Source organism: Lepidochelys kempii, chromosome 10, assembly GCF_965140285.1.
Source record: "Lepidochelys kempii isolate rLepKem1 chromosome 10, rLepKem1.hap1, whole genome shotgun sequence".
NCBI classification, from domain to species: domain Eukaryota; kingdom Metazoa; phylum Chordata; order Testudines; family Cheloniidae; genus Lepidochelys; species Lepidochelys kempii.
Genome location: NC_136389.1, coordinates 4,352,000 through 4,369,313, shown reverse-complemented (window position 1 = coordinate 4,369,313; position 17,314 = coordinate 4,352,000). Strand labels below are relative to the sequence as shown.

At 44.0% G+C, this 17,314-nt stretch overlaps 1 protein-coding gene across 1 annotated transcript in view; it reads right to left on the bottom strand.

The window, feature by feature from the left end:
* The window catches only part of RPS2 (ribosomal protein S2), a 75,690-nt gene that overhangs the window by 58,162 nt on the left and 214 nt on the right, over positions 1 to 17,314 (bottom strand). The gene's annotated exons all lie outside the window — the stretch shown is intronic.

Here is a 17,314-nt window from a genome sequence, read left to right as displayed (position 1 = left end):
CCTGCTGTCAGGGTGCCAATGCCTGAGATGATGGGGTGCCCGGGATTTCCAGGTTTATGGATCTTGGGTAGTAGATAGAATATCCCAGGTCGGGGTTCCAGGGGTGTGTCTGTGCAGATTTGATCTTATGCTTTTTCAGGGAGTTTCTTGAGCAAATGCTGTAGTTTCTTTTGGTAACTCTCAGTGGGATCAGAGGGTAATGGCTTGTAGAAAGTGGTGTTGGAGAGCTGCTGAGCAGCCTCTTGTTCATATTCCGACCTATTCATGATGACAACAGCCCCCCAACCTGAAGCAAATACTCACCAGCAACCACATACCACACAACAGAACCACTAACCTAGGAACCTATCCTTGCAACAAAGCCCGTTGCCAACTGTGCCCACATATCTATTCAGGGGACACCATCACAGGGCCTAATAACATCAGCGACACTATCAGAGGCTCGTTCACCTGCACATCCACCAATGTGATATATGCCATCATGTGCCAGCAATGCCCCTCTGCCATGTACATTGGCCAAACTGGACGGTCTCTACGTAAAAGAATAAATGGACACAAATCAAATGTCAAGAATTATAACATTCATAAACCAGTCGGAGAACACTTCAATCTCTCTGGTCACGCGATTACAGACATGAAAGTTGCGATATTACAACAACAAAAAACTTCAAATCCAGACTCCAGCGAGAAACTGTTGAATTGGAATTCATTTGCAAATTGGATACAATTAACTTAGGCTTGAATAGAGACTGGGAGTGGCTAAGTCATTATGCAAGGTAACTTATTTCCCCTTGTTTTTTTCCTACCCCTCCCCCCTCAGACGTTCTTGTTAAACCCTGGATTTGTGCTGGAAATGGCCCACCTTGATTATCATACACATTGTAAGGAGAGTGATCACTTTAGATAAGCTATTACCAGCAGGAGAGTGGGGTGGGGGGAGGTATTTTTTCATGCTTTGTGTGTGTATAAAAAGATCTTCTACACTTTCCACGGTATGCATCCGATGAAGTGAGCTGTAGCTCACGAAAGCTTATGCGCAAATAAATTGGTTAGTCTCTAAGGTGCCACAAGTACTCCTTTCCAGTTCTCATTGGCTATCCCCTTAGTTCCCCTCATTCTCATTCACATCTAGCTCAATGAGTTACCATGGCAATTTAAGGTTATTATAGAATCCCCAAAAATGTTACTTTTTTACTACCTTGTGGTGTTAAGTGGCACATTGCAGCATATTTTCCAATCTATTGCTGCATAGTTTCCAGAGCATCAGCACTTAACACATTTTTTACTGTAAGCTTACACTTTACTGGTACAGGGTTATCTCTTGGTCAACTCGTCATGCCAATCTGTTTTAGGCCTTAGGCGTTCTATGACCAACCTACACATCTTACCGACCTAAAGCCTGTAGATCTTGCGTTAAGCCTTATCTTACTTATACATCTAACGCATTTTTACCAATACATGCTTCTCAATCCCATACCCCATAATACTATCCCACATATTCCTGCAGTTTAAATCTATTCATTAGACACTGATTACATATGGGATAACCATACCAATAGATAACACAATTACATGATTATATAAGGAGATTAGCTACAATATTTTCAGTATAACAGAGCAGGGGAAGCTCTTGGTATCCATTCACAGAGAAGACCTCTTGTGGAGTAGGGGTGCTTCATGAAAGTTTGGTTCCTGTGAAGCCAGCCAGCTCTGCAACAGACTGAACTTTGGGGGCGGGGGGACCTACTTTATTATATAGGAGAGATAGTAGTTAAGTGTAGGATCTAGTTTGCCTTTTGTGGTTTTGTTTTGTATTGTAACCATTTGTTTCCATCACTATCATTTGTAGTAGAATCTCTATCGTTTCTTACAGAAGCCTACTTTTGTTTTATGATAAGTGCCCACCAGTGCTGCATGTTACACAGAGACAGTGATTTAAGGTAAAACTAGTAAACTAGGGGCACCCTGCTCCTTTGGGGGCAGAGGATCTGGGATTTCTGTGAGCAGCCAGTGTCAGGGGCTAGATGTCACAGAGGAAACCTCCAAAGGGGATTCAGGGACTGGGGTGCCCCTATCAATAACCTGCAAGGCAAAGACAGGGCTGGCATAGTCCAGAGGCAAGTGTATGAGTGGCTGGCGGGCGGGCGGTGTGAGGGAGCTCACCCCCAGCCACCCCAGGCAAGTCTACCTCTTACTGGAGTCAGGGGATAGATAAGAAGGTGATTCTCAGTCCTGGGTACTCCAAGACCCATCACAGTAACCACTAAAACATGTTGATTTGCAGCTAAATAGAGCCTTTGTTGTAAATTTGATGTTTCTTTTTGCTAATCAGGACAAATACATCTATAAATATTTAAGCAACCATATAGTTTAACTTGCATTTAGTCTGATTCTTATTTTTGATGTTAAAAATGGTGAATGATGCATTTCTTATTGGCTTTTTTCCTTGTGTTTGTGTCCAGTTCCATTTGGATGGAAATTAAAATTCCATTAAAATGCATAAAAACAGCATTTAGTATTTTTTTATTAAATAAAACTACCTGAAAAGTGTTGGAGATATAAATAAAAAAGTTTACCAAACTGTGTTTTACATTTAAAACTAGCTGATCTAATAAACAAAGGAAATGTTACATGTAGTTAATGAATTGAACTGGTTGTTCCTGGTCACCATTGTCTTTCAAGATTTTAGGACTAGTAGATCTCACCCTCTCACCGCTAATTTTTATTCTTAGACTGGAAGAAGAAAACAAGCTTTCCTGCTTTTTCAGCTTCTAATCAGTGTCTCAGCTTTGAATGAACTAGTCATGAAAACAGTTGAATAAACCGCTGTTGCAGAAGAAGGTGCTACTGCCAAAAGCTGGTTTAGCACTTCAACAAACTGACTTCCACTGGTTAGGTGGTTTGACTTTCCTTAAAACCTGGCAGCAAACATGTACTGCTAACATTATTTTATGTATATAATTGAAAATTTGAACAAATGTAGTGAGTTTAGGCCTTAACATAGGTGGTTGGTTTCAAATTTAAATAGATTTTTTTAAAATTAAACCTGTATTTATTTTAAATTTTAAAAAATGTATATTAAAAATCTGATTTTTTTAATGATAGATATTTATCCTCCCTGTCCACATAACTCTCCCCTTAGTGAGAGGCTGTGAGAAAAAACAAACCATATGCGACTGATGTCCTTAATGTACTCTTGGAAGGTGCTCAGAGGAGGGTGGTATAAGAACCCATCTAGAACATAAGAATGGCCATACTGGGTCAGACCAAAAGGTCCATCCAGCCTAGTATCCCGTCTACCGACGGTGGCCAATGCCAGGTGCCCCTGAGGAAGTGAACCTAACAGGTAATGATCAGTGATCTCTCTCCTGCCATCCATCTCCACCCTCTGACAACAGAGGCTAGGGACACCATTCCTTACCCATCCTGGCTAATAGCCATTAATGGACTTAACCTCCATGAATTCATCCAGTTCTCTTTTAAACCCCGTTATAGTCCTACCCTTCACAACCTCCTAAGGTAAGGAATTCCACAGGTTGACTGCACGCTAAGTGAAGAAGAACTTCCTTTTATTTGTTTTAAACCTGCTGCCCATTAATTTCATTTGGTGGCCCCTAGTTCTTATATTATGGGAACAAATAAATAACTTTTCCTTGTTCACTTTGTCCACATCACTCGTGATTTTATAGACCTCTATCATATCCCCCCTTATCTCCTCTTTTCCAAGCTGAAAAGTCATAGCCTCTTTAATCTCTCCTCTTATGGGACCCGTTCCAAACCCCTAATCGTTTTAGTTGCCCTTTTCTGAACCTTTTCTAATGCTAGTATATCTTTTTTGAGATGAGGGGACCACATCTGTACACAGTATTCAAGATGTGGGCGTACCATGGATTTATATAAGGGCAATAAGATATTCTCCATCTTAGTCTCTATCCCTTTTTAAATGATTCCTAACATCCCATTTGATATTTTGACTGCCGCTGCACACTGCGTGGACATCTTCAGAGAACTATCCACGATGACTCCAAGATCTTTCTCCTGATTAGTTGTAGCTAAATTAGTCATATTGTATGGATAGTTGGGGTTATTTTCCCAACATGCATTACTTTACATTTATCCACATTAAATTTCATTTGCCATTTTGTTGCCCAATCACTTAGTTTTGTGAGATCTTTTTGAAGTTCTTCACAGCCTGCTTTGGTCTTAACTATCTTGAACAGCTTAGTATCATCTGCAAACTTTGCCACCTCACTGTTTACCCCTTTCTCCAGATCATTTATGAATAAGTTGAATAGGACTGGTCCAGGACTGACCCTTGGGGAACACCACTAGTCACCCCTCTCCATTCTGAAAATTTACCATTTATTCCTACCCTTTGTTCCCTGTCTTTTAACCAGTTCTCAATCCATGAAAGGATCTTCCCTCTTATCCCACGGCAACTTAATTTACATAAGAGCATGTGGTGAGGGACCTTGTCAAAGGCTTTCTGGAAATCTAAGTATACTATGTCCACTGGATCCCCCTTGTCCACATGTTTGTTGACCCCTTCAAAGAACTCTAAGAGATCAGTAAGACATGATCTCCCTTTACAGAAACCATGTTGACTTTTGCGCAACAATTTATTTTCTTCTATGTGTCTGACAAGTTTATTCTTTACTATTGTTTCAACTAATTTTCCCGTTACTGACGTTAGACTTACCGGTCTGTAATTGCCAGGATCACCTCTAGAGCCCTTCTTAAATATTGGCGTTATATTAGCTATCTTCCAGTCATTGGGTACAGTAGCTGATTTAAAGGACAGGTTACAAACCATAGTTAATAGTTCTGCAATTTCACATTGGAGTTCTTTCAGAACTCTTGGGTGAATGCCATCTGGTCCCGGTGACTTGTTCCTGTTAAGTTTCTCAATTAATTCCAAAACCTTCTCTAGTGACACTCCAATCTGTGACAATTCCTCAGATTTGTCACCTACAAAAGATGACTCAGGTTTGGGAATCTCCCTAACATCCTCAGCCGTGAAGACTGAAGCAAAGAATTCATTTAGTTTCTCCGTGATGACTTTATCATCGTTAAGTGCTCTTTTGTATCTTGATCGTCCAGGTTGTTTAGCAGGCTTCATGCTTCTGCTGTACAAACATTTTGTTATTACCTTTATAAATATAAATGTAACCCTTCTGCCCATCAGAGCTGGCAGCAACAAGGGCTGGGTTCAGTATCTAGGGGTTCCATTCCAATAACACAATGCAAAACCGGCTCGAGCCCGCACCCAGTGACCTGGGACAAATATATACCACCCCCGCTGGGCGCCTCCAAGAGGCAATACTTCCCCTCTTGCAAGCACAGAGTCTGAGCGTAGCAAAATCCTTTTAATAGCAGAGAGAAACAATGTGGCATTATGTTGGGGGAAACAGCACCAACAGGATTCATAACACAACCAATGAGCAAAAAACCCACCCCAAGCAAACTGGGGCATGTCCTTTCCCTTTGGTTCTTGAGTCCAGCAACCCAAAGTCACCCAAAGTCCCAAAAGTCCAACAACCCAAAAGTCTCTGTCCCTGGTCAGTGCAGCACCAAAGTTTGAAAGTTTATCTGCAGAGTTTTACCTCCCAACCTGGGTGGAGATGGGGGGGGGGGTTAAGGGGCACCTTATGTGGTCCAAAACCGATTGCCCCAACCTCTCCATGGGGCTCCGCTCCACCAGCCATCCCACGAATCGCTCTGCTCTGCCAGCCGCCCCATGAGCTGCTCCAGCCACCCCACAAACTGCTCTGCTCCACCAGCCGTCCCATGAGTCGCTCCAGCCATCCCGTGAACGGCTCTGCTCCAAGAGCTGCTCTGCTCTGCCAGCCGTCCCACAAACTGCTCCGCAATCTCTCTTCAGGCTCCCCCACTACTTAACACAACGCTCAGTGATTTCAGCTCTTAGTCAGTTCAGCTCTTTTGTGATTTCAGCTTGTAGCAGGGGAGCTTCAGGGCTGGTGCACCATTGGCCCAAAGTGAATTGAGCTCAGCAGCCTGTAACTAGACTCCTAATGGAATCAACATTAGCTCAGATATTCCACAGTGGAGAGAGGAGGAAGTGCAATTAGCATGTAAGGCCCTCACCAGGGGCCCATACCACCGGGTATTAATACCTGTCCTCAGCCTCTCTCAATTCACTGAGTTTTGGAACCCATGTCCCTCGCCTAGCGAGTGCTACTTAGTTGATGACAAGTCCCTCCATCATAACAAAAGGCCAAGTACAGTTCCACTGTCCTTGATTCACATAATCAGGATAACAACAATTTATTCTTCCTGCCCCAATAACAAAGAAACTGGGGATCCCACAGCAGCCAAAGTGACCATTTGGGCAGCTATGGGCTCATGCTAGGCACGGTGGGTGTGCCTACACAAATGAGATCAGCCCCTGAAGTTCTTTTCCACAACTTGCCACAACTCACTACCAGATGTCAGGGTGGAGCTCATTCTGTTTACATAAATGTACCTATACCTTTACCTATATAAATTCTCCCTCCCTCAGTTCTCATCTATAAATGGGGAGAATATCTGGCCCCTCCCTGGAAAGGTAATGTGAGGGGTCAATAATGTTTAAGTGCTTTGAGATCTTTGGATGAAAGTCACGCTCCAGACTGAAATATTAGGGGAGGGAACTCAGAGATTCAAGAGGATCAGGGAGACATGTCTTTCCATCTGCCCCCCAGAAGCCCCCAGCTGAATGGGGTGAAAGTACAGAACAATGCAAAGGTGACACAGCTAACTGGTTTGTATTTCCTTTTATGTTCCCTGGTTTCAGAAGCTAAATCCAGTGGGGAGGGAGATCCTTTGTGACTTCTTGTGAAATCAACATACCTAGGTGCTAAAACTGATTAACAAGTATCTTTTGCAACAGGCTCATCATCCCTTTGGGAGCAGCCCACAAATTTTACTTTTCTTTGTCCATTTGTCAGAGGTTATGCAAGGGGCAGGGGACACATTTAGGAACACAATTTCCAGCTAAGATGGTGAGGAAAGTTGCTCCATTGCAGGCGAAAGTTTCCTGCTTTGTTCTAAGAAAAGGAGATCAAAGATCACACTTCGAAGGATTTGACAGGATGTCCGCGCAGGACATGTTTGTGTTGGGGCTGGAGTGGAAGACAGTGTTCAGGATGGTTCTCTGGGTCTCAAGGGTGCATGGCTGTAGTTTCTAAAACAGCTTCTCAGGCAACAAAACAAACCTTCATGATGCTATATGCTGCTTGTCTCTCCACCCCAGAAGCAGCTATATTTCAGCAGTGCTGCACAGTACATACTTTCTGGAGCACCTTGAAATCCTTTAAGAGGAAAGGGAACAGGAGTGAGGTTTGAATGGTGTGAATTGAATGAGGCAAGGATCCCATAATGAATAAGACAGGGTCCCAAGTCTCAGTGCATTCCTTTGTACCAAATTCTATTTGCAGTTACCTTAGTGTAAACGTGTAGTAACTCTGAATTCCTGCCAGCGTAACTCAAGCCTTGTCTTCACAAGGTAAGAAGGTATGTTCTGACCTCATGTTAACTAACACTGGTAAAATCCTGCTATGGACAAGGCAGTTGTAGTTTTCACATATAAACTGGCCTAGCCTCCTCCCTAGTAAAAAGAAAAGGAGTACTTGTGGCACCTTAGAGACTAACCAATTCATTTGAGCATCAATTTGTAGCTCACGAAAGCTTATACTCAAATAAATTGGTTAGTCTCTAAGGTGCCACAAGTCCTCCTTTTCTTTTTGCGAATACAGACTAACACGGCTGCTACTCTGAAAACTGTCATTATGCAAGGCTCCTCCCTAGTGTTCACCTTGACTTGTTGGCACATGTGAAAACTACAAGCTGCTTTGTCTTCACTAGGATTTTACCTGGTATTGGCTTGCTGTAGTTATACACCCCTTTACTTCCTAGTGAAGGAGAAGTCCTTTTTGTTCCCTTTTCCCCCTCCATAAAATTGAGAGGACAATACTTACCCACCTCTTGGGGGAGCTGTGAGGGTTAATTCATTAGTGTTTGTCTTGCACCTTGAGATCCTTGGAGGGAAGGTTTCACAGAAGTAAACACTTTGATAGGTAATGTATGTAATCATCTGTTCTACTGTTAAATGAACAATGTTTGAACACACAAACTGCCCTTCCCCATGGGAAGTGCAAAGGCACAAAACTAAAGAAAAACTTTTATCAAAACTTTCCCAAAGCTCAAAAAGGTGCAAATTTTCAATTAAAGGATCAAGCCAGTTCTTACTGGAGCCAAACTGGTTCCCTCCAGCCCTAATCACTGAATTCAAGCTTTCCTCTTAGCCGCACTGGTTTTATCATAAAGGACAAAAAATGCTCACTAAACTCAGGGAGAAGTTGCATAAAGATGGGGAGATGCAGGAAATAGTTTGACTAAAGGAACCTCTGGTTGTAACTTTCCCATCTGATTTCATAGAGCTACTTTAAGAAAAGTCACAGCATTTGTGATCAACAAGCAGCTGGCTGAGCACAAACTAATAATTACAAGCCAGGTTTAAAGCTTATATGGGAGCATCCACACACAAATTACACTGGTTTAACTAAGCCAATTTAAAGTAAAGGGGTGCAACTTGTGTGTGCAGATAAGCCCTTCATCGGGAGGCGACAAACTGGTGTTTGTGCCTTAGCTGGCCAGTGAACAAATCTGAAAGGAGACTAATGGGTGTTCTATACAACAGACAGTTCATGAGGGTCACAAGTAGAAAGGCATGTATGGGCATCGGGTCAGTGTTGTGGCAGATGTCCTCTTGTCGGGCGAGGGCTCTGTTAAGTTATGTGATAACAAAGCCTTCCTCCCCACCACACAGAGCTAAGCTTCTTCCTTATGTTAATTTACAGAATTTTACTGTGTTAATTTTTCCACCAATGATTCATTTGTATGTCAATACACAGGGTTTTTTCCCCTGGTGCAATAACTTTTGCTCTATTTCCTTGCTGGTAATAACTCCACAAGCATCTCTATGACAAATTCATAAGGATGGTTTACTAGTGCTTTGTAGATGATTCACTAGTTTTGTGGACATTTCCTCTAGAACTGAACAGACCATGACAACTTCTATAGATGTATTATTGTGTCATTCTAAACAATGTAATAGCTCCCTGCTGGAGACCTGTATCAAAAAGATTTTAGAAACCCTAGAGATCTTGGGTAACATTTTCAAAAGTGCCTAACTGACTTAGGCTGTAAGTCAACAGGACTTGCACTCCTAAGTCACCTACGTGTTTTCAAAATGTGTATTCTATTTGGGTGCCACATTTTCTGCTGGGGTAAATGGGTAATGCGCCACTGAAGTCAATTCATGCCAGTAGAGTCTGGCCCAACAGATTTGCAGAGTATTACATTTCTGTAGAACCCTATTAAATGCTCCAGGACTGCTGCTTTTTTAGGAAGCATGGAAATGCCTTTCAGGACCCTTGTATCCGGTGCGTCACAGGATCTGGAGCCAGAGATGTCAGCTAACTGCCCTCAGGACTTCTGCACCAAAACACACACCACTCTTCCACTGGAGATCCTCCATTCAGTCACTCAGCAATAGGATTAATGCCCTGTCTTGTAGCCTGAAGCCAGACTCATTTGCACTTATATACCCTGTTCCCTCTGAAAACATCCTTTGGCTTTTCATAGCACCTTCCACTCGAGGAGCTAAAAACACTCTGTGGTGAGCTATGCGGGGCAGGGACTCCCTTTGTTCTGGGTTTGTACAGCACCTAGCACAATGGGGTCCTGGGCCATGATGAGGGCTCCTAGGTGTGATGCTGGCAGAACAGGCCATGTGAGAGTGTATTCAGGTAATTTCACTTGTGCATTAGTATAGATCAAAGCAATTCGTATTTGGGGTGTTTAAACATCATAAAACTAATGGGATGTTAAATACATTTAAAAAAAAAAAAGCATGTATCTGTGTCCTGTCGTAATGTAATTAGAAACATTTACATTGCAAACACCACTTAACTAAGGTTTCAGAGTAACAGCCGTGTTAGTCTGTATTCGCAAAAAGAAAAGGAGTACTTGTGGCACCTTAGAGACTAACCAATTTATTTGAGCATGAGCTTTCGTGAGCTGTAGCTCACTTCATCGGATGCATACCCTGGAAACTTAACTAAATCACTCATCAGATATCAAAGAAGCCTTGTGGAACGCAAATGAAGGACTTTTATCAGAAAAGTGCTAATTCCAAACCAAATGGCCATTGTGCATGATGACCTGAGGTCAGAGACTCACAGTGCATTCCTCCCTCACCGACATCAAAGAAAAAGCCCAGGGGGGAAGAGAGACTGTCAGCTTGTCTTCTGTGAGAAGAAGATACAAGAATGGATCAAAAGAAAGATCCTTCACCTCTGAACTGTTTGAACTCTTACAGGGAAGTAAGTGTACAGATGCAAAGCGGAGAACGCCAGAGACAATCTGGGTATTCAGAAAAGACTTGTGGGAAACTGGCAGTTTATTTCATCCCTGCCACTATTTGGAATTGCAAACTGTGGCTCACCTTTACATTGATTTTACCTTTCACCTCTCATTCTTTTTCTTAGCTAATGAGTCTTTAGTTAGTTACTATAGAATTGGCTGTCAGCGTTGTCCCTGGTGTAAGATCTGAGTACATGACTGGTCTCTTGGGACTGGAAGCAACCTGACGTGGTGTGATTTGGGGGTTTAAGTGATCTTTTATCACAAAGTCCTGTTTGTCTGGGTGGCAAGATAGACTGGTTTCAGAGTAACAGCCGTGTTAGTCTGTATTCGCAAAAAGAAAAGGAGTACTTGTGGCACCTTAGAGACTAACCAATTTATTTGAGCATAAGCTTTCGTAAGCTACAGCTCACTTCATCGGATGCATACTGTGGAGAGTCTAAGGGGACTGTCTGTAACTCCCTGGTAAGACTGGGATAGTGATCCATGAGTTCACACTTGTTACTGGCATGGTGAAATCTAATGATAGAACGTACCACCAAGGTGTGGTGTCTGCTTTTGTTTTCTGACAGTCTGCCCTGAGGTCGGCACTCACAGTTATGAGCCAGACAGCATGACACTAGGCAATATAGTCATACAAATAGCAATTATTTAATTAAGTCTCATCACAGCCGTGAGTATTATTACCGCTGTTTCACTCAGAATTACAGGCCGTTAGGAAGAGAGGCGCCTATTCAACAGAATTCACCATGCCCCGTCTTTCAGATATAAATTAGATTTTAAAAAGATGCACTGTTGGCAAGTCCCCAGCATTTCAAAGTTACAGGCCTTCACTAAACCCAGCTGCTCTAAATTACAGGGTCAGGTAACACTCTGATGCGGGGGAAGGGGGACAAAAATGCAGAAACGAGAGCCCTCTGGTTATTGCCTCCAAGAAATATGTTTCCGAAGCAATTTTCTCCACGCTGTTTGCAGCAGTGTCGGTCATGTCCCCAGTTACTGAGAGCTCCTGAAATCAAAGCCCTGAGATTTGAGAGGGCGGTGTATGAACTCATGCTCTAGGTGCATCTATTGGACGCTCGTTAAACTGCAGCGCTGGTTGAGAAACAAAGACTAAAGCAACCAAAGTTCCGCTGGCCTCAATGTAAAAACTAACCAATTTATTTGAGCATGAGCTTTTGTGAGCTACAGCTCACTTCATCGGATGCATACCGTGGAAACTGCAGCAGACTTTATATACACACAGAGAATATGAAACAATACCTCCTCCCACCCCACCGTCCTGCTGGTAATAGCTTATCTAAAGTGATCATCAGGTTGGGCCATTTCCAGCACAAATCCAGGTTCTCTCACCCTCTCACCCCCCTCCCAAAAACCACACTCACAAACTCACTATCCTGCTGGTAATAGCTCATCCAAAGTGACCACTCTCCCTACAATGTGCATGATAATCAAGGTGGGCCATTTCCAGCACAAATCCAGGTTTTCTGGATGTGAGAAAACCTGGATTTGTGCTGGCAATGGCCCACCTTGATTATCATGCACATTGTAGGGAGAGTGGTCACTTTGGATGAGCTATTACCAGCAGGATAGTGAGTTTGTGTGTGTGGTTTTTGGGAGGGGGGTGAGAGGGTGAGAGAACCTGGATTTGTGCAGGAAATGGCCCAACTTGATTATCATGCACATTGTGTAAAGAGTGGTCACTTTGGATGGGCTATCACCAGCAGGAGAGTGAATTTGTGTGGGAGGGTGGAGGGTGAGAAAACCTGGATTTGTGCTGGAAATGGCCCAACCTGATGATCACTTTAGATAAGCTATTACCAGCAGGACAGTGGGGTGGGAGGAGGTATTGTTTCATATTCTCTGTGTGTATATAAAGTCTGCTGCAGTTTCCATGGTATGCATCCGATGAAGTGAGCTGTGGCTCACGAAAGCTCATGCTCAAATAAATTGGTTAGTCTCTAAGGTGCCACAAGTACTCCTTTTCTTTTTGCGAATACAGACTAACACGGCTGTTACTCTGAAACGTAAAAACTGTGATGGGCTACCGGCTGCTTAACAGATTCCAAGGCCAGAAGGGACCACTGTGATCATCTAGTCTGACCTGCTGCACAGCCCCAGCCAGAGAGCTGCCCCGAAATCATTCCTAAACAGATCGTTTAGTCAAACACGCAGTTGTGATTTAAAATTTGTCAGTTTAAAATTTAAATTTAAAATTTGCCCAGGGCAATAGAGGAGGCTTGTGCCAGACAAGTAGAAGGTGGAGAGGAAAAGGGGGCAAGGACCCACCCCAGAATGCTGTTATGTAGCTTCCTACAGTGATATTCCTCTGAGGTCAGCTACAGATGCTCTTATACAAGACACAGAGGCTGCAGCAATAAGCGTTGTCGAGACGATCATCAATAACTAAAACGCCAGGGGGTTTACAAACAAGGAGGGCCCTTCTCAGAGGACGCCATAGAGAATATTCCGCTTGCGAGGCAGGTACCCCAGCTGGAGTGAAATACCATTTCTGCAGCAATCACAATAAAATGCAGCACTTCACCCCAAGTCAGATCAGAGGTTCTGTCTGGAGACGAGGGACCTGTAAGCAACCTGTGACAACCCTCATCTCAGGAGTCAGGCCTCTGTTTCCCCAGTTGGATGAGGCCCCTTTCTCAGGTCATTACACACACATCCTTGCAAGGGGTTAAAGACACTTACACTGCCCTCCAGTGGCTGACGTTGGAAGTACGGATCTCATGTTTGAAATGGTCTTCACCATTTGAAATGGGCTCATCCAACCCTGGATAAGAGAAACCTATCAGTGAGTCTTCTCATTGGCTTCAATGGGCTTTGGATCAGGCCCCCAGAGAGGGTGAATGGCTCTGTACTGCCTGACTTGTACTGAGAGACTCCGCAGACAGACTTTGTTTCTTCACCTGGTATTTATTGTTGTTTCAGCTGTCTTAAAATGGGAAGAGCGGGGATTTCGCTCGTCAGGAAGAACAGGGTTTGTAAAATTCCCTTGGGTCTTCGAACCAAACCTCCTGGAGGTGTGCAGAACTTTCCTCCACTCAGTCCAGCTAGTGTGTCTTTACCTACTCCCACACACGTTAGTGCTGGGATCACAGTTAGACTTTGGGCAGATCAACGCACACACTAATTGGTCCTGTCTTGCATTAATGGTTTTTCTGGTGTCCAGCCTACCTGTGTCCACTCTTTGCTGATGTCAGGAAGGGCGGTTAGGTGATGGGATACCTGGACTGAATAGTTCTACAGCATATTGTGCTCCATCGTCCATTAGCATTTCTGTAAGACTAGCTAAAAGTTTCCTGCGGGGAAACCAAACATATCTGCTCACCAAGAAGGGAAGAGTGTATTTAGTGGTTAGAGCAGGGGACTGCAAGTCAGGACATCTGGGTTGTAGTCCCGGCTCTACCGCTTACTCACTGTGAGGATGAGTCATTTCAGCTGTGCCTCAGTTTTCCTACTGGTAAAATGGGGAAACACTTCCCTACTTTTCTGTGGTCAAGGGTTGCATGGGCTAGCTAATTAATTATTTATACAACAGACAACATGGGCTAGCTAACTATCTATACAACACACTTCCCATAATTACGCTGGTTCTACAGATGTGGCTACAGAGGGGTGAAGTGACTCCCCAGAGGTCATCGAGTGAGTTAGCGACAGAGCCAGGAATAGATTAGGAGAGACAAAGCTGTATCCACCCAAACAGCTCCTTCCATCTCCCACATGACTCACCTGCTCATAGCAAAACGTAACCACCAGTCCCAAGGAGGCATTGTGATGTCACACGATGCTGTCATCATATTCTACCGTGGGCTGCCACAGCATCCATAGCTAAGGGCTAAGGACTGTGTAGGAGCCACATCAAGTCTATACAATCAACTCCCGCCCTCTCCATCAGTCCATCATTGTACTGATCCAGTAACATTGTACTGATCCAGCCCTAGGGCAGGAGCCAAGGAGATCGTTCTGGACAGGCCCAGTACAGCTTATAAACAAATTTAGTGTATTGTTTCCTTTGACTGCAGGATGTGAAGGGGGAAGACAGATACTTATTTCACCCTCTAAATAGCAGCATCAGAAAGTCTCATTTTGTGGCCTCAGTTTAAAAACCCTCTTTCATGGCACCACCACAGCAGACCAAGCCTTTAGCAAAGGCCAAGCCCAGGAAAAAGAGCCACCTAATGCTGGTGTTTTACTGGAAAAAGAACAAGCAAGAGAATAAAAGGCCCTCTCCTCCCTTGGAGCATTCCGCATCTTCACCTTCTCCTAGTCCCACTGAGCCCACTGCCTCCAGCAGCAGCACCCAGCCCAACGTGTCTGGTGGATCTAAGCTGACAGCACCCCGCAAGAAGAAAGGCAGCCCAGCTTCATCCCGCTGGCCTGCCCTGGAGAACAGAGCTCTGTCTGACCTCCTGGGGGGAGCCCCATTTGTTGTGGCTAAGAATAGGTTCAAGAGGAAAGACTGCCCAGTCTGCCAAGACTCCATGGGCAAGAGGAAGAGGGATTCGGGTTCAGCAGCCAGGGTAAGGACAATTGGACGGGGCAGGTCTGGGCAGGACTGAGTAAGGGGTTGGGGAATTTTCTTCTCATCGCATAGGGATGGTTGAAGGGGGATCAGAAATGGTCCCTGAGGAATAACTGATGGAAGGGAGATCATTTCCCCGACAGGAATGGGTGGGGGAGGTCAGCCTCCCAAGGAAGGGATAACGGGGATGCCGGGGGGAAAGTTGGGATTAGCCCAAACGAGTGGCTGGTGGGGATTACGGGTGGGTGGCAATGGAGGACAGGAATTGGAGGCTGGGCCTCACATGGGAGGAAGGTAGGCGTTGCAGATCCAGAGAGAAAATGCCATGCTTCTTTAGATGTTCCACGTCTGTAATATTCAAAAGAGGCCGCTTCCACGAGAGCCAGTGCTAATGTGGGAAGCATGAACTACCTATATAGAAATTGCATATCTAGAAGTCACACCCCGCTAACCTCAAGAATGGCTGATGACCGATGCAAATCCTTCTGAGAGTGGGTATGACCTCCAAACCCCTCCCCACCAAATGGCCACTCACCTTTTTCTTTACTTCCCACCCCCATTCTCTTCACTTTCTTCCTCCATTCCTGGGACATTTCACATTTGTCCTCAAAACCTGCCAGATTAATTTCACCTTATTTGAAGACCCTTACAGGGACTCTTAGCTTTATAGATGACCCAGCTAAGGCTGAGCTACAAACCCTGTGATTGTTAACCATCCTTGTACATACAGTTTGTAGGCTCCACATTCGCTCCTGGTCAACTTTTCCTCCTCTCCTCTGGGGAGAAAAATTCTTGTGTTTCAGTTCAAACCCTCCAAACAAACTCATCTAGCCAATGCATTTAAATGAGGCTTCTAGGTACTGGAAGTATTTTGTTTGTCTTCAGAGTCCCCATTAAGAGTTTTGGAATGTTAGGAAATGTCTACAGTACAGCAGCACAGGTCCAATGCTGCAGCTGTCCCTCTGTAGCACTGTAGTGCAGATGCTTCCTACACTGATGGAAGGGGTTTTTCCATCAATGTAGGTAATCTACCCCCGGGGAGGCAATAGGTAGGTCAATGGAAAAATTCTTCCATCATCCTAGCTGCACCTACAGCAGGGCTGAGGTCAACCTAATTATGTCACAAGGTGTGTGATTTTTTTCCACAGCCCTGAGCAACGTAGCTAGGTTGACCTAAGATTTAGGTATAGACCAGGCCTGTGGCTCTCTCATAAATCCATATTGTTTGGGAGTTTAAATGTCCTTGTTTGTTCCCTTGAATATGGTGCTATATTAGGGGTTCTCAAACTTTTGTATTGGTGACCCCTTTCACACAGCAAGCCTCTGAGTGTGACCCCCCCATATAAATTTAAAACATTTTTTATATTTCACACTATTATAAATGCTGGAAGTGAAGCAGGGTTTGGGGGTGGAGGCTTACATCTCAGGACCCCCAGTAATAACCTTGCAACCCCTTGAGGGGTCACAACCCCCAATTTGAGAACCCCTGTGCTAGACTGAACAAGCTGATTTAAATGCAAGCTGAGTGAAAAGGGCTGTTCTATCACAATCTTAATGTGCTTGCTAATCCTTTGGCTTTCCTGATCCCAGGTTAAAAAGAAAGTGCAACCATCAAACTGTCCACTCAATACAGAAGAACTGGGGCGAAACACATGGGCTTTCCTTCATACCATGGCAGCATATTACCCAGATCATCCCAGCAACACCCAGCAACATGAGATGGCTCAGTTTATTGACTTACTGAGCAAGTTTTATCCTTGTGTAAAGTGTGCAAAAAATCTAAGGAAAAGGTGAGTCCTTGTGGAATAAGGTCTAGTCTGCTCACAAACATGCACCTGTTTAACTAATGCTAGACTTTAACTGCATATTTTTATTTAAGTTTAGCTTAAACCTGTTTTTTGCACTGCTTTATATTTAAATTGGTTTAAAAAAAAATTATACCTTACATGAAACTAGTGCAACCCTGCATATAGACAAGCATCAAGACAATTTACATGCAGGAAGCTAGCTTCAGGCACTGGTCTCTGTTAATGCGGGATGTAAATCAACCTGTTTCCCAGGGGTGCAGATGCCTTTTCACCATCCCCAAATGATATATTCTGTGTTTAAATGCATCATAAGACATATCACAAGAAGCACACAACTCCTGAGACAACACAGGCTCTGTGGTGGGGAATTCTGTTGCTCACAGGAGTGAATAGACCTGAGCGGATTCTTCCAGCAATGGTGTTTTCAGTGCTTTTGAATGGGTTCCAGTTTATCACAATCTGTGAGAACCTGTTACAGACACTGTGGATACAGTCAGCTTGTGTCATGCTGGGGAAAACAATGACTTTCAGCTTCCAAAAACAA